The 18348-nt window shown below is 40.6% G+C and overlaps 1 pseudogene; it reads right to left on the bottom strand.

Moving 5' to 3' along the window:
* Positions 1-13182: 13182 nt before the first annotated feature.
* Positions 13183-14827, bottom strand: LOC124965652 (RNA-binding protein EWS-like; annotated as a pseudogene).
* Between the last annotated feature and the right edge of the window lie 3521 nt (positions 14828-18348).

Here is an 18348-nt window from a genome sequence, read left to right as displayed (position 1 = left end):
AAGAAACACTCAGGAATTTGATGCACACATACAGTGGTGGCCTGTGCTACCAGGATTGTATCTGTATACTCAACTGTCAGCCTCCTAGGATACCTTCGTCACCTTCCTCAATCAGGCATGTTCTTCCTCCAAATTCTCCTCCTGCTACTTTCAGGGATGTCAAGGGTGTTATTCTTTGGGGAAATTAAGCAGAAGAGATCCGGGTATGGGAAAACCAAATGAATTGCAGTGTGGGGCAGAAAATATGTGAAAATCAAGGAAAAGTACATGTGAAAAACAATTGGGCCTAAGATTTATTTCTCTCTCATTTCCCTCCTAGACCACCCTTGGCAGAGTGGTTGTCTCCCAGGTCATCTGTAAGAGATCCATTTTAGAGGCATAGAAACAAGGGGGTTGATAATAAAAGGATGATATGATATCTACCAGGCAGAGAGAAGCCGAAAAGAACTATGTTGACTCTGCTAATATCAGACAAATAGGTTTTGAACTAAAAAAATATCACAAGAGAAGAGAGGGCATTTCATAGTATCAGAAAGCAGGTGCAGATATAAGTGCACCTAACAACTGGTTCTTAAAATATAGTAAGCAAGAACTGATAAAACTAAGAGGAGAAAGAGAAACTTGGGCAATTGTAATTGAAGGCTTTTTCAATAACTGATAAAACAACTATTCAGAAAGTCAGGAAGTGTATAGAAGACCCAAATGATACTATCAACCAACTCACCTAACTGACACACAGAAGTAAACTTCTATCCATGACTTCACATTCCATGGTTTCAGATACGCATAGTCAACCACTCTATTGGAGAACATTCCTTGCAACCTCCAGCATCTGGTGACTGGCAGCCTTCATTGACTTCTGGTTGAACTGGCTGGTCTTCAACTTCATATCACCATCTCTTCTGCTCCCTCTGCCATTCTCTTATAAGAACATATATTGCATTTTCCAGGATAATCCCAAAATTGCTCATCCCAAGAAATATGGTCTTTGTAGACCTCTGTATTATGTTAAGTCAGCTTTCCATTGCTGTGACAAATGCCTAAGATAAATGAACTTAAAGGGAAAAAAGGTTTTTGGTTGGTGGTTTCAGTCCATAGTCACTTGGCCCTGTTGCTTTGGGCCTGGACACAGTGCATCAGAGGAGAAGCTTCTGGAGGAGACTTCTCACCTTATGGAGGCCAGGAAATAAAAAGAGGAAGGTGCTGGGAGTTCCAGTATCCCCTTCAAGGGCATGTCCCTAGTGACCTCCACATCCTCCCAGTAGGCTCCACCTCCTAAATATTTCCCAATAGTGCCACAGACTGGCCACCAAGCCTTTAGCCCATGGCCTTTGGGGGACACTTATCAAATCACAGCATACATAGTGTGCTATTTATAGGTCCCAAGGATTGGGACATGAACATCCTTTGGGGGATCATTTTTTTATCATATCATACAAGTATCTGTAAATTTAAAGTGGTTAAAGTAATACAAAGTATGTTCTATGACAATAACAGTATAAATTAACAATCAACTAGACAAATAAATGTGGAAAGTCATCACATATTTGGAAACCAAACTATAAGCTTCTTAATATTCATAAATCAAAGAAGTCACAGATGAAATTTTTAAAAAATGTCTCAAACCAAAAATGAAAGCACAACATTTCAAAATTTAAAGGATGCAAAAAAAGAGGAGTACTTACAGAAAAATGTGTATGTTTAAACTTCTGTATTTGAAAAGAAAAAAAAAGTTCTAAAAAAAAAGATTACTTAAGATTTCTCATGGAGAAGCTGCAAAAAGAAGATTGAATTGAAACGAGAGTAAAAAGAAGGAAGGAAATAATGACAAGCAAACCAAAATTAATGGCAAAAATAGAAGATCAATACAGAAAATCAAACAACAAAAATGGTTGTTGGAAAGATCGACAGAATATGCCCACTAGAGGTAAACTGATTAAAAAAGAAAGAGGGAAGACACCAATTACACACTTGTTGGATGAACTTATTCATTCTACTTGCTTTTTCTCTCTTCTTCTTTTGGGGTGGGGTTAGGGAAAGGATTTCTACACAAGGCATCATAGTATCTGCCATAAGAATAGCTTTCCAGCCTTATTTTGTCACCTAGAACTTGATAATTATCATGTTGAATAGAAGTGATGAGATAGGACACCCTTGCTCTGCCCTGTCTTAGGGGAACCTAGTCACTCTTTCACCAGTAAGTATAGTATTAGTATTAGGGTTTTTGCTCATGTCTTTATCAAGTGTATTTCTATTTTCCTAAGAGTTTTTTTTTATCATAATTGATTGTTGAGTTGGGTAAAAATATTTTTCAACAGCAATCGATATAGTCACATGGTTTTTCTTCTTTCAGCTTGTTCGCATGAAGGATTACACTGATTGTTTTTCAAATATTGAGCCAGACTTGCATATCTCAGTAACCCTATATGCGTGCTATACTATATAATTCTTCTTATATATTGATGAGCTCTGCATGCTGGTACTGGTTGAGAATTTTTTATCTGTGTTTGTGAGGGATATTACTCTGCAGTTTTCTCTTTCCTTGAACTGCTTTTGTTTACTTTTGCTAGCAGGGCAATACTGTCTTTGTGGAATAAAGTGAGAACTATTTCCTCTTCTGTTTTCTGGAACAGGTTGTGTAGAATGGGCTTATGCAATGTTTGGTTGAATGTTCTCCAGAAAAAAAACAGCTGGCCCTGGAGATTTTTTCTCCAGGAGATTTTAAATGATGAGTTCAACTTCCTTCACAGCGATAAAGCTAATCAAATTATCTTCTTTATGTTGAGTGAGCTGTGGTGCTTTGTACCTTTCAAGGAACTGGTTCATTCACATAAGTTGCCAATTTTAGGCATGTAGTTATTAGTTTTTTTTTTTTTTTAACATAGTCATACTCTTCTGAAGCCCCTGGTTTTTGTTATGCTATTCTCAGTCCTGATGTTAGCAACTTGTAGCATCTATTTTACCAATCTTGCTAGAAGTCTGTTGATTTTATTAATCTTTTCTAAGAACAAGTTTCATGTCTCATTGCTTATTTCTGTTGTTTTCCTATTTTCAAGTATAGTTTCTGCTCTTTTCTAATATTTTATTATGCTTGCCTTGTATTTGTCTTGGTCTAGAGTCTTAATTTAGAAATGTGGTTATTAATTTAAGTCTTTTTCATATTTTCTAGTATAAGCTTTTAGTGTTTTACATTTTTCTCTTGGCATCATGAAGTTCCATCCAAACTCTTTTGAATTATTTTATTTTCATTTTTGTTCACTTTTTATTTCCTTGAGGCCACTTATGGATTACGTACAAGTGTATCATTTAATTTCCATGTCTTTAGAGATTTTCCTGTTTTCTTTCTATGTTTTTTATTTCTTGGATTCTGTTATGGAAAGAGGAAATACTCTGTATGATTGTAATTGTTTTGATTTTGTTGTGACTTGTCTTATAGTTCAGGATGTGGCCTTGGTGAATGTTCCATAGACTTTTGAAAACCAGAAAAGAATGCATTCTGCTGTGGTTGAATGAGTATTCCATTTGTGTCAATCAGATCCTATTGGTGGTATTATTCTATATTTTTCTGGTTGTTTTCTCTAGAAGTACAATCAGTTGTTGCTAAGACAGAGATGTTGAAGTCCCCAAGTGCAAGGTTTCTGCTTGTTTCTTTCATCTTCAAATCCATTGGATTTTGCATCATACCTTTCGAAGCTGTATTGTGTGGTGGGATAGTTTGGGTCTGTAATGCTCCCCACCCCTCAAAGCTCATGCATAAGCATGGTACCCATTGCAGCAAGGTTCAGAGGTGGGGCTTTTAGACAATGATTGGATCATGGGAGCTCTGAATTCATCATTTGATGAATTAATCCATTGATAGCTTAGGGGACAGCTGGGTGGGAACTGTAGGCAAGTGAAGCATGGCTGGAGGAAGAAGGTCACCGGGGCATGTCATTGGGTACTGTATCTGTCCCTGGTCCCTTCCTGTTGCACTCTCATGCTCTCTCACTGGCTCTCTCTCTGCTTTCTGGCTGCCACAAGCTGAGAATATTTCCTCTTCACCGTGATATTTCTGCCTTGGGGTCTGCTGTAAACTGTACTGAAACCATGCGCACAGATAAATCTTTCCTCCTCTAAGTTGTTCTCATCAGGTGTTTTGGTCACAGTGATAGACAACGGACTAACATATTTGGTGAGTATTGTTATGTAGTGTTTAATCTGATACTTGTATAATCTCTCATATCTTTAAAAATGTGATCTTGGTAAGTCATTCTCCTCCCTCTGACTTGAAACCTCCTACAGTGTGAGTTAAATGTCATGTAAACAGACATAATTTTGCACCTCTGGTGAAATGTGCATCCCTCACTTTCTTTCAGGTCTCTTTGCTTTCCCTACATTTAAATTGGATTGTCTAGAATATCAAATATCAAATGCTATTATAATTTTGTTTCCATCATCAATATGATTTATAAAACTGAAGGGGAGTAGACTCTATTTTATGTACCAATTTTCTCCAGTTTCTCTTGGTCTTGCTTCCTTTCTGATCTTCCTGGATTCCTCATTTTATCGTCGCCTTTCTGTAGGAAGACTTCCACTAGCCTTCGTGAGGGTGGGCTCTTCGTTGGTTCACCTAACTGATGCTGTGGGACTCCCATTCAGTTTGGAGAAGAAGTTAGTCCATCCAGGCTGTGCTGGGTTACTAGGCTGGGGTTGGGGGATGCAGGCCTGGGTCATTGTTTTAGTCAGCTTTTTCACTGCTGTGACTTAAAGACCCAATCAGAAAAATTGTAGAGGAGGAAAAGTTTATTTGAAGGCTCACGGTTTCAGAGGTCTTAATCTATAGAAGGCTGGCTCCATTCCTTGGGGCTCAAGGTGAGGCAGAACATCATGGTGGAAGAGTGTGGCAGAGGAACCAGCTCATGGGGTGATCAGGAGGCAGAGAGGGAGGTCTCCACTTTTCAGATACAAATATATACCCCAAAGCCATGCCCCCAATTCCCACCTCCAGCCATACCCCACCACTTCATTACCTCTCAGTTAATCTCATCAGGGATTAATTCACTGATTAGGTCAAGACTCTCACAACCCAATCATTTCTCCTCTGAACCTGCTTGCGTTGTCACACCGTGAACTTTTGGGGGACACCTTACATCCAAACCATAACAGTCATCTTATTTTGTTGGGCGGGGCAGGGGGGTTCCTTACATGCTCCTCTGCTATGTTGTTTCTCCAGTCTTTGGGTTCCAGACTAATCCATCTTCTTCTTATCACCTTTCAGAGCTCTCTTTTGATTTCCAAGGGCTTCAAGCGTTTTTGCTTGTTTGTTTATGTTTTGTTCCAGTTTTTAAAGTACTAGGGATTGAAACCAGGAGTGCTCCATATCCTTAGCCCTTTATATTTTTTATTTTGAGACAGGGTCTCACTAAGTGGCCCAGGTTGGCCACAACCTTGTGATCCTCCTACCTCAGCTCCAGGATGGCACACGTAGGATCCACCACCTTTCTGTCTGGAAGGACACGGCTTTCCTTCAAGCCCCTGTAGCGATTCTTTTTGTGTCTCGCTAGCCAGACCTGTGCTACATGATTACCCTTAGGCCTCAGAAAGTCTAGAAAAAGACAGGGTCAGGTTCATGGATGCCCATAGTCAAATCCGATTCAAAGTAGCAAGGAAGAGCTGTAGAAGAGCCCTTGGGTGGGCAACTACACACGTACTGCAGTAATGACCTGTTTTTCCTAAAGAGGTTCTTCGAAGTTTCCTTCTTTGCTATTGCTTTGTATATTCAGAATCTAACCTACTGCAAGTTCAGTATATGAAATTGTCTTCTCGAAGTGAATGGTTTCTTTTAAGGTTTATGAGGTAGCATCTTTTCAGTTAGTGTTTATGTAGTGGATTTTTAAAAATCTTTTAACTTATGATCTGTGCTTATTTTCCATGCTTAAAAAAACAAAAACAGACAGACAACTTTCCTTTGGTGGGGATGGCTTGTTTGTTTTCTCACAGAAACCCTGCATCTAGTGTGTTAGGGAGCTGTTTCTCCGGAGCAGCCTCATGCTTATTTCTTCCAGGGTCGTTCTTGCCCCGTGACAGTTTAGGTTTTTGCCCCGTGGAGTCTCATGGCCTGACTATAGTATAAACTCCTCTCTTGTGTGGCTCTGGCTTGACGTTATAATGCCTAAGGAAAGATGTTTTTCTATCTAGACATTGATTGGAAGAAGCAGCTTGGTCATCACCCTGGCTGGTGGTATGAATTTTTTACTCTCTCTTAACAGAGAGTCTAAACTCTCCCAAACCCCTAGTTTATGCCAAGCTCTAAGCTCTTGGACCCAAAGCCTCATTTCTTGTCTTTGACTGTTTGACCCATAACTTGATCTGATACCATTCTATTCCCCCAAGGTGCTATAGCAAGATCTTGCGTGGAAACGCTCCAGATCTCCATTCGATCTTTGTTTTTGACATTTTCTTTCCTGTGACATAAAGTGTATATTTAAACAGTTTTATTTTTGGTCAGTTCTGTTCTCATATTTGAAATAGGAAAAAGGTTTCCTATACCTTCCGCATCACGCTGATGGAATAGGAAGCCCCATGAATGTCTGTATGGATGTCTCAGCACTATTGGGTGCCTGTTAACACCACCAAGAGATGTGGCCACTTCACATCAAGGGATGACTTATTTTGGAGTCTCCAAATACTTTCTGTAGTTGTCATAGATAATGTTTTCTACTAAAATGAAAATTAACAGTGGCCTCATTTTCAAGATTAAGTTACAAACATCATATCCTTATTCAACAAAAATGATGAATTAAAATGAAGGGGAGGACTTTGGCTCAGATGACTTGATTCGCCTTCTAGATTTTTTTTTTTTTTTTGGTACTGGGGATTGAACCAGAAGGGTTCAACCACTGAGCCACATCCCCAGCCCTTTGTTTTTGAAACAGGATCTCGCTAAGTTGTTTAGAGCCTTGCTAAGTTGCTGCAGCTGGCTTTGAACAAGCAATCCTCCTGCCTCAGCCTCCTGAGCCGCTGGATTATAGGCTCGTGCTGCCACACCCGGCTTTCCTCTGAACTCTGCTATATTCTTCAGGAGCCCAGGCGAGGGTGGGAGGAGGAAGGGACCCCAGCTTGGAGACTGAATTAAGGAGCTCACCAAAAAGATGACATCAGATTAATATATTTGAGTTCTCTCGGTAATCTTTAAAGCAATAGGGAAGAGCTAAATCAAACATCAATTATCTACATTTCAAATATCTGTTTATATGGCAGGAGGGGTTCAAACAGACACATTGAATGACCTGGATGCTTTGAATATAAATAGAAGAAATGACGTTGTGATTCATCAGTCTGAAGAAAAACAATTATCATCACTACTAGTCTTGAATTAAGCATTTCTTTATAGATGAATACACTCTCTGAAATAGAAGAATCTTCTGTGAATCATTTAATCCCATCTCCACAAAGAGGCACTCTTTGCATAAATAATTTTAAGCATTCAGGCTGGATATCTTCTGCAGTGCTATTATTGCCTTCAATAAACCCTTCCTGAACTGAATTTTTCTTGTTCTAAATCCATCCCAGGGAAAGACAGTAAGAAAGAGCCACACATTTTTCTTGGGTATTCCTGTCTGGAAAATTGAATGAAGTTCCCACTGTTGCTCACCTGCCTTTCTCTTCTATTTTCTTGGACTAAATGCACTAGGGCTGGTGTGCTGGCAAATGCCAAACAGCCAACTCTTCCAAAAATGTTTTGTGGTATTTGTTAATTTCTATGGCAAAATACTTGCACGATGTCTCCAGATGTAAACCTGACAGCATTAAATACACAATTGGGAGCAGACATGTAGTATCACACCGCTCTGTAGTATTTATACTACACAGATAAAATAGACATAAATAATTTTAAGAACATAGATAACAGTAAAATGTAATAAAATAATGAGGAAGCAATGTGTTTGAGTTACTTATTACCATTCTTGATAATCATATTTAATTATAATTTTGCAAAAGTTATTTTTAATGATGACTTTGTTTAACAACAGATAACTTTGTGAAGGGCCTTTTTGTTAAAGTCTGTGGTATTTATTTGAATCTGGAAGGATGCCAGCTGCTTTCCTTTCATTGTTAGCAGTGGCCACCATCAATTTCCTATGTTTCTGCCTCTTCTTCTTGGTCCTCACCCCCCGAATATACTTTTAAACTAGAGTTCAGCCTCTTTAACTTGTTCTTTGTTCAGTTCTTTATCAAAATATACTGTTACAAAAGGTTTCCCGCAAATCCCCACAGACATGCAGTGGCAAACACAGGAAGAAAATGTTATTTTGAAGGCACAATCAATACAATAAACTATGCAAGCAGAATAAAGGACAGCAGACACACAGAAGGCTTTTCACAGAATCCAACAGGCCTTCATGGTAAAACTTCTTAACAAACTAGGAAAGAAGGGAGCCCAATAAAGGGCATCTACTAAAAGCCTATAGCTAACATCATATCTAAGGATAATGGAAGGAATGCTTTCTTTCTAAAATCAGGAATAAGGAAAGGATGTCCCTGTCACTGCTTTTTTTTTTTTTTTTAAGCAATTAGAGAAAAAAATGAAGGAAGAAAGAAAGAAAGAGAGAGAGAGTGTGTGTGTGTATGTGTGTGTAGGGGGAGGGAGGGAGGAAGGAAAAAATGAGAAAAGGAAGGAAGAATATTCAGATTAGAAAAGAAGTTAATTATGTCTATCAACAAATGACATAGCTTATATGTGTACACAAAATCCTAAAACAATCTACTAAAAAAACTATTAGAAGGTAGAAATGAGTTAATCAAGCTTGCAGAGTGAAAGATCAATATACAGACATTAATTCTAATTCTATATATTTTCAGTGAACATTCTGAAAATAAAATCAAGAAAACAATTCTGTAAGAGTGAAACTGGAGATGGAGATGAATCCAATTCTCTGCTTCTGCCAGAGGGTGGGCTCTGTGTAAGATGCAGGCACCTGCAGCTCAGAGAGCCTGCTGTAGCCTTAGCAGCTGATCAAGGCAGGGGATGCTGACTGTATCAGCTCTGAGGGTTGCAGCCAGCAAATTCCAGTTCTTCTCCAGTACCCTGGAGTGACGTGTTGCACTTAATGGCAGGTCATGTGACTGAGTGATGAGCTCCCTGGAGCTCACTGCCAATTTCTTCTTTCTGGACAAGGAAGAGTGAGTGTAAAAGACTAGGATTTATTCATGTGGGAAGTAAAGAGACAGATCTCTCATAGGGTGAGAGGGGTCTTTGAGGGGTAGCCACTTGAGTGTGCTAGTCTAGGGGTTTAGTAGGTCTTGGGTCAACATTATTGGTCCAAACTTATGCTATTCCGGTTTGGAAAATACCAATGCTGTTGGTTAGCCTTGCAATCTCCATTTGGGTCTGCCCCACCTCTGTTTTCCTGCCTTCATTGGGAAAGAGGAGACTGAAGTCAGCAGATTGTGGAGACTTGGCAGTTCAGGGCTGTGGCCCTGTGTGGAGCAGACATGGGCTCCAGATGGGGTCCAGGCTGGGTCTGGACTCTCCTCTGCCTTGGCTTGCTATGCTTTAGGCTGGTGCAGTCTTGATGGGTTCTGCATTGCCACAGGCCTGTGCTGGTAGCCTGTGCTCCAGCCCAAACAGGCCACCACTCTGCAGCTCCAGTACTAGGACTTGGTTTCAATAGAAAGAATAAAATATTTAAATATAAATTTAATAAAAGAGATACAAAACTTATACATTGAGAACTGAAGGATATTAAAAGAGATCAGGGAAGAAGATATAAATATGTGGAAAGATATCCCACTGTCCTGAAGTTATTGGTAGGATGGCAATATTTTTATGCCATTTTGATAACCACATTTAGAAGATTCAACATGATTTCCATCAAAATCTGAGTTTTACAGAAATCGACAAAATTCATGTGGAAATGCAAGGGATCTAGAATAGTCAAAACAATGTTGAAAAAGAGCAAATTTAGAGGATTCGTACTTCTTAACTGCAAACAAGCTTACTACCAATGTATAATGACCAAGGCCGTGTTATACAGGCATAAGGATAAACACAGAGAGCAGTCCAGAAATAAAGTCTCACATTTGTAGTCAATTCCTATAAGATAATTCAATGGGGAAAGAGGAGATTTTTTGTTTGTTTGTTTTAACAAATGATGTTGAAATAGCTGGATAACCACATGCAACAGAATGAAGTGGACCTCTATATTACACCATTCTCAAACATTAATTAAAAATGGATCATAAACACACAAACATAAGGGCTAACGCTGCAAATCCTTTAGAAGAAAACCAAGGAGTAAATCTTTGTGACCTTGGATTTTATCAATGACTTCTTATATAGAGCACCAAAGCACAAGATACAAAAGAAAGAATAGATAAGTTTGTCTGTATCAAAATGTAAAACTCTTGTGCTGGAAACATTACTATGAAGAAAGCAGAAGTAGAATTTATAGAATGTGAAAAGGCATTTGCAAACTATACATCTGATAAGGGACTGTATCCACAATATATAAAGAACACTTACAACTCAATAATAAAGACACCCTCTGTTCCAAAGGTCAAATGACTTAAGTAGACAGTTCTCCAAAGAAAACATGCAAATGTTAAACAAGCACATTTAAAAAAAAATTCCCTAGGGACCAGGGAAACACAAATCTAAACCACAATGAAATACAACTTTCTACATACTAGGGCAGTCATGATCAAAAAGACAAAAAATAACAGTGCAGATGAAGTGGAGGAAAGTTAAAGTAATATAGACATATGTTTTCAAGTCTTTGGAGACAAATATACTAGTTGAATTGCCAGGACATGTAGTTTAACATTTTACATGTCTGTATAAAAACTGTTCAGGAATGTTCCTAGCAGCATTATTTGTAATAATCAACAGTGAAAACAATTAACTGTCCATCAGTGGATAAATGAATAAATAAAATGTGGCATATCCCTACCATGGAACATTCTCAGCCATATAAAAAAGGAACAAAATACTCAAACATGATATAGTTGACTGAAACTGAAAATATGCTAAATTTAAAAGGCCAGTCATAAAAGCTGGCATGTTATGTGATTCTGTGTATACGAAATATTCAGCATAGGCAAACTGATATGGACAGAAAGAAGTTTAGTGGTTGCTTAGGGCAGGGAGCTGGTTGGGAGTGTAACGGTGAGTGACTTCGTGGGTGCATCATTTTTCTGGGTTCAAGGAAATGAAACTATTCCATTAGATTAAAGTAGACTAGATTTTGGTTATGGCTACACAATCCTGTCAACATATGAAAAACACTGCATAGTACACTTCAAATGAGTGAATTATGTAGTATTGAGTTATATAGTAAAGCTATTAAAAAAAAAAAAACAACAACATTATAGAGGTGCCAGAATCCTAATCAGATTCTCAAGTCCATTGATTTGGGTCTGAAACTGTTGCCTTCCCTGTTAGATGTTTGCTGAAACTCGGATGACCTCCTACACAGCCCTTCCAAGTGTCCCCAAGGTCAAGTGACCATTTGGTACCTCTTAGCACCTCCATGTTGGGTGGGGTTTGGGTTCTCTAGTATCTCATCATCGAGATCTTGTCCTCAGACTGGAGAGGACGCTGCGGTGTGCACCTAATGGACCACTTGAGATGCTGATGGTGGAGTCTCAGTAGGTTGTGTCTCCTTGGAGCTTCAGAGTTGGCGAGGTACTTTCCAGAGGGCAGTCTTACCCTAATATGAAAACAAGCATAAGTCAAATAAGTAGGAAGCTAACCCACCGTGCACATGGCAGGAGTGGAAGGCTAGGAGGCAACGAGCCACTTCAGCCCAACCCTAACAATCTGCCTGTTTTCTACTGTCACGGGTGGTATTTCAGTGGCAAAGTCTGAGACTGACTCCTCCCATGAGCAAGCTACACAATGATAGCACGCATTAGTTATCTTGAAAACATTTATGAAGTCACCATGAAATACTTTCTAAAGTAAAACAGAAATTTCTTTTGTGTATCATTTAACTATGATTTAAAGAATGTCTGTTCATGGTGAAGTGTTTGTCTTTCCAATATTTAATTAAATTTCATTTCATGGTTTAGAGCATTCCTTGATTTGACTTCTTTATGCAAAAACGATCAGCCCCATTTTTGCTTTCTAACCAAGTGGAACTGTGCAAATGTTTTGAGTAAATGATAAACTAAACAGTTTTGCCAGGAGCAGCTATTTCCACAAGATGTGACGCTACTGAATTATCCAAGCAAAATGGAAGGATGCCAATTGCTAGCAGATGTAGGGAAACTGATAGAAGCTTCTAAATGTGGCTATTATCAAGCAATCAAAATAAATTTTTAAAAAAGGAAGAAACAACAGCAAAAATTCTTAAAAAAAACTTAAAAAGGGCAGACATTATCCCAAGCAGCAGTGGGCCAATTTGTTTTGCATCTCTCATCTAAATTTTTTGGCTTGAAGGCAGTACTCAAATTGCATGTTCCAAAACTTGATTTCCAAAGTTGTTTCTTTACATTTGTAATACACTTTCCTTTAGAAAAAGTGTTCAAGTTGGTGTCTCAGGCCAGCCCATGAGCAACTTTTTAATCCATAATGCAATTAAAACACTGCATTTCCAATGAAAAGTGTAGAAAATAAAACTGCAACATTATTGGTAATTAAAACAATAAAAATGAAAAAAAAAAAGATCCCCTTATTTCTAAGGCTGGTTGCTGTGAAAATCACATGCATTTGGAGAGAAAAAATGAGAAGGCATTTGGAATTTGTGGTTGTTGTTGTGGTTGTTTATAAACATTTGGGATTTTATTTTTAAAAAATCATAACCATGAACATTGTTACAGTTGGTGTCCCTCTTGTCTCCACAGTGACACTGAGCGTGCTCACGGGGGTTACCATTGCTAGATCTTAAACAACCATCATTAAAAGAAGGAAGATAGAAACACTCAGCACACTACCATTTGACTTGTTTTAAGGAACAATCATAATGTTGTGGCCAGCATTATAAACATAGAATTATAAATTTAAAACATTTTCTGGTTTAAAATGCATTCTATTGTCATGTACGACTAATTAGAACGAGTTTTAAAAGTTTTTTTAAAAAATTAAATCTGGTAGTCAATGCCACTCTCTGGGGGCTGCCCCAATGGGACCTGGTCCTGATGGTGCTGACCTTCATTCATTTTCCAGGTCCTCCCTGTCCTTCCTCTTCTTCCTCCCCTCTGTCAACCTTGTCTTCCTCCACCAAAGTCACCTTGGTCCATGCAATGGACACCATAGAAGCCACCTCTGTCTTCATCAGGGTCACCTCTGAACATTCCTCCCAGTCCACCCCCTTCCATGGGGTCACCTCTTCCTCTCTGCATGCCACCTGGGCAGCCCCTGCCACTGCCAGGGACAGAAACGGTGGTGGGAGAGCATCCTCAGGCTTGGGGCTCTCACCCATGTTGCGTCCTGTTCTCTGGGTTCCACACCCTGGATGGGACTCTGCCAGTCTCCAGCCTGGTGCTGGGCGTTACCTCCTCCCTCAGCAACCTGGCCCTCCTGCAGAGAAGCCTCCACGGAGTGGTGGTGGCATTGCTCTGCCCTCAGAGGGTGGCATGCCACTTTGCATGCATTTCATTGGAGGCTTCTTCTGAGCAAGAGAGACTCTCAGTTTGCTCCCTTGAAAATCTCTTCCACTACACCACCAAATGGCATCCTCGGCAGTCTGGGCCTTCAAAGGACACTGCGGCATGGCCTTGGGGCTTTCCTGTTTCCTCGTCCAGGTAGATGTGGATCGTGGGCTGCCCCATTCTCTTATTCATCTTAACAACCCCACACTGCTTAAAGAAGTCTGCCAGGTGGCGGGAGTCACACTGTCATTTAATCCTTGCACATAAACTGCACTGTAGTCAGTCATCATCGAGACCTGGCGCTTCATCCTTGGGTCCACTCGGCTTCCTGACGCCTTCTCATTCCACCATGTTCTTCTTCCCACCCACCTGTGCTCATGCCTCCATGATCAAGTCCACTCTTCCCCTGCCCCAGTTATCAGGGCCATTCATGCAGTGCTTTCCTGATCAGGAAAACCCTCCCGACTCCCGTCCATAAACACCCACGCTGCTGGGAAGTCCTGTGGGAATGGACTGCCCTGCCTATGGCTGCTGCTCGGTTGGAGGTATTGACTTGGAACTGGGTTGTAGAATCCGGTAGGGGTGTGGGAGGGTAATGAGAAGGAGGCTGTACCCACAGGAGCTTTGTTGACCACAGCTACACTGCTGTCCACAGCTGCTCAGTGCTCACATGTGTTCTGCTGTGAGTAACTGCTGTGACCATAGCTAGCTGGCTGTGCAGGGGATAGGATGGAGGTGCAGCGACTGGCTGCATGGGGCAGCTCCCGGGAACCTGGGGATAACTGTAGTTACTTTGTCTGTATCCTTGAGCTGGGTATAACCCCCCGTGCTAGACTGAGGGTGACTAGTCTCCATGGGTTTGTTACAAACCTGCAGTCTTGTAGGTGTGGTGGTTGCCAGCGGCTGCTGAGAGGCTGGGTAAGTGGGCTGAGTGCCATATGCAGACTGAGTTGCGTAGGAGGCCTGGGTGGTGGTGACTGTGGCAGGGTCATAAGCACCAGTGCTGTACCCCTGGACAGGCTGGCTGTCTGCCTGGGGGGCAGTGGGAAGCTGTCTGTAAGAGGTTGCATGTGCATCTGCCCGTAAGTGGCAATGTTCTGAGCCTAAGTATGGCTCACATCAGTAGGCTGTTCATGATAGCTCCATTGCCCATGTGCCCAGGTGAACCATGCAGATCCTTCAGTTGCCTGGGGTTATAAGCACTGTGGTTCTGCTGGGCCACAGTACTGTAGGTACTGTGATCCATGGATGCCATTTTCTCTTTTTCCTCCTCCTACATTTGGAAATTTTGCAGAGATTCTGAAGCAAAGCTACTAGGCTCTATCTTCAATCTGACCCTATCTTATTTTAGGTTTCCCTAAATCCAACCTGAGACAAATTTGGGACTCCAGAAAGAACAATAAGGAGATAGAAGAGTAAGGTGGGGAGGCAGGAAAGTACTGCAAGGTGTGTTAGTGAGTAGTTACTGCTGTGGTAACCAGGGCTCAGCTCCACTGCGACCATCTGGCAGACTGCAGGACACACTTCAGAGCAGTTCCACCAAGGATGAGAAAGCTGGGTGCTGAGCCCCTGATTCCCTTTCTTTATTGGTTAGGGTTACTCCTGTGGGTGCTAACTGCATGGTACTGCCAGCTGGCTCCACACACAGGATGAGAAGATTGCAGCAGCTGAAGAAAGCACCAAGGATGCAGGGTGTCATCAGAATAAACCATCTGCAAGGAGTCAGTTTCTGGTATTGGTTTGACACTGACAGCAGACCTCTAAAATTTATAGGAATTTTTAAAAAATTAATGGACTTATTAGTGCAGCCACACTGGAAAATAGTGTGGAGATTCCTTAGAAAACTTGGAATGGAACCACCATTTGACCCAGCTATCCCACTCTTTGGCCTATACCCAAAGGACTTAAAATCAGCATACTACATAGATACAGCCACCTCAATATTCATAGCTGCTCTGTTCACAATAGCCAGATTGTGGAACCAACCTAGATGTCCTTCAATTGATGAATGGATAAAGAAACTGTGGTATATATATATACAATGGAATATTACTCAGCCATAAAGAATGATAAAATTATGGCATTTGCAGGCAAATGGATGAAATTGGAGAATATCATGCTAAGTGAGATAAGCCAATCTCAAAAAACCAAAGGAAGAATGATCTCACTGATAAGTGGATGATGACTCATAATGGGGGGTGGGAGGGGTTAGTGTTAGGGTTAGAGTTAGGGTTAGGGAGGGGGGCAAGAATGGAGGAAGGAAGGACTATATAGAGGGAAAAGAGGGGTGGGCGGGGTGGGGGGAAGGGAAAAAAATAACAGAATGAATCAAACAACATTACCCTATGTAAATTTATGATTACACAAATGGTATGCCTTTACGCCATGTACAAACAGAGAAACAACATGTATCCCATTTGTTTACAATAAAAAAAATTATTGGACTTAATTTTTTAAGAGCAGTTTGAGGTTTAAAGAAATATTGAGTAGAAAGTATAGAGAGTTCCCATAAATCCCCTAACTTCTTCCCCTCAACCTCCCAATTTTTCTATTAACATCTTGCATTAGTGTACTATAACTATTAGTATCAATGAAACAATATTATACATTATTGTTAACTAAAGACCAGAGCATACCTGAAGCTCACTCTGGATTTTGACAAATGTATCCATCATTACAGAGTAGTTTCATCACCCTAAAAATCCTGTGCTTCCCCTATCCTTTCTCCTTCCCCTTGAACTGCTGACAATTACTGAAATTTTTACTACTTCCATAGTTTTACCTTCTCCAGATTGCCATATATTTGAAATTATATACTTTTCACAGTGGATTCTTTTACTTAGCAATATTATGACTTGCTGTCTCATTTATTTTTATTGTTGAATAATATTCCTGTACCCACAAAGCTGAGGTTGCTGAAAAACAAACCCAGAATCTCATCCTATGAGTGACTCGATGGCAATGCAAACTGAATTCCAACTTTGCAAGGTGCTCCTATTAGAGTGAGGGAATTCATGGAGAAGGGATGGGATCCTGAAAATTTGAACGAGGATGTATTGGAAAATCCTAATGAGGCTGGAGACATTGAACTCCTAGATTCTGCTGAGTTATCTTTACCAATAGAAGCAATCCTTCTATACCCATCTGAGATGAACCCTGCTTAACTGGAGAAACTTTCCAGGCCTCCTCTGAGGGAGTTGCCTTGTGAGACAGAACTGATCCCCTCAGGACCCACCTCACCACTTGTTTGCTTCTAGGCCTATAGCTGTATTCAAGTGCTAGCCCCTAAATGTGAGGTATGCTACACTCCCAAGGAGCTACATTCTTTTTCAATTTACACAGACAGAAATCCAGGGAATATATGTGGGAAAGAATATCAAGGATGTGGGATGATGTTGTAAGAAACATAAAGTTGGACATAAACTTGTATCAAGCCAAATTCATAATATTGAATTACTAAATGGAGATCCTTTTGTTGTTGATGTTTTTTGGTTTGTTTTTTTAAGATGAGGTCTCACTATGTTGCCCAGTCTGGCCTCAAACTCCTGAGCTCAAGCAATCCTCCTGCCTCAGCCTCTCAAGAAGCTGAGAAAAAAGTGTTCAACCACCACACCCAGATCTAAGCTGAGATTCTTGATCTAATGTTGCAGCTTGAGAAGTTAGAAAAGGTCATAACAGTTCACTTAGCTGGCTAGATGAAATTAGGACCAGAGGTGGCCCATGGTAAAGGAAGTTCCAGATTCACCTTGGCATATTCTAGAGAAAGAGATTCAAAGACTTACTGAGATTGGGGTGTCAGAGTGTGTTTGTCACTTAAGACCTACTCATGCACCTAGGAAAAGTTCAGAGGACACACTTCTCTCCACAAATGTGAGAAGCTAATTTATGAGGGGGTCTCTGGTCAGTATCCCTGAGGAGTTACATGATCACTTTTCCCTGTAGGTCAGTAACTATAATGGAAACTGCTCCCAATGGATTAATACACTTAAATGTAGTGGGGGTCCTTGTATCCCAGGGTGCCAGGGACCAATGGTGGCACTCAATCAGCTAATGCAAGGTGGGTGGGATTGCTGTAATGGAGGGCAGAGCCAAAATAGCAATCATAGTACTCTGACATGCAGAGTCTTCAGCATTGGCCAAGTGACCACGGCACTTCTAGAAGTGAAATATACGGGAAGCCTAATAAACCCTTATTTCATCTATACAAAGCAAAGAATTCTACATCAGGTGAACAAAAATCTAATTGAATCAGAAACAGAGTCATGGAGTCATTCTCTTCAGGTGATGACTCTGGTGGCATCTGCTCTGGCAGATGTGGCTTCACTGCCTAAGTAAATTCACACATTTCCTGGTACCTTGTATGTAGCTGCTGAGCTGGAAAGACCTTTCTTTCCATTACTGTGAGTAAAGACACCCCAAAGCAGTTAACCTTGAGCAGACAATGCCAGCAGCACACCTTCACTATCCCCCTCGGAGTCTATCAGCTCTCCAGCTCCAGGTTAAAATTGGGTTCCTGGGAATCTTGTTCCCCTATACCTTCCACAAGACATCACACTGGCCCTTTACATGGATGGCATTGTGCTCAGTGAACCTAGTCAACAAGGAGTGACTATTCTAGATTTATAGGGAAAATATTTGTGTGCCACAGGGTGGGAAATAAACCTGACAAGTATCTAGGGGCTTTCAGCCTCAGTGAAATTACTAGGGATCTAGAGGTGTGAGGTATGCTGAGATAGTCCCTCTAAGATGAAGGTAAGTTGCATCTGGCCCTTCCTA

Source organism: Sciurus carolinensis, chromosome 15 (assembly GCF_902686445.1).
Source record: "Sciurus carolinensis chromosome 15, mSciCar1.2, whole genome shotgun sequence".
NCBI lineage: Eukaryota > Metazoa > Chordata > Mammalia > Rodentia > Sciuridae > Sciurus > Sciurus carolinensis.
Note: the sequence above shows the minus strand (reverse complement) of the source record. Positions and strands in the feature narration are given on the sequence as shown.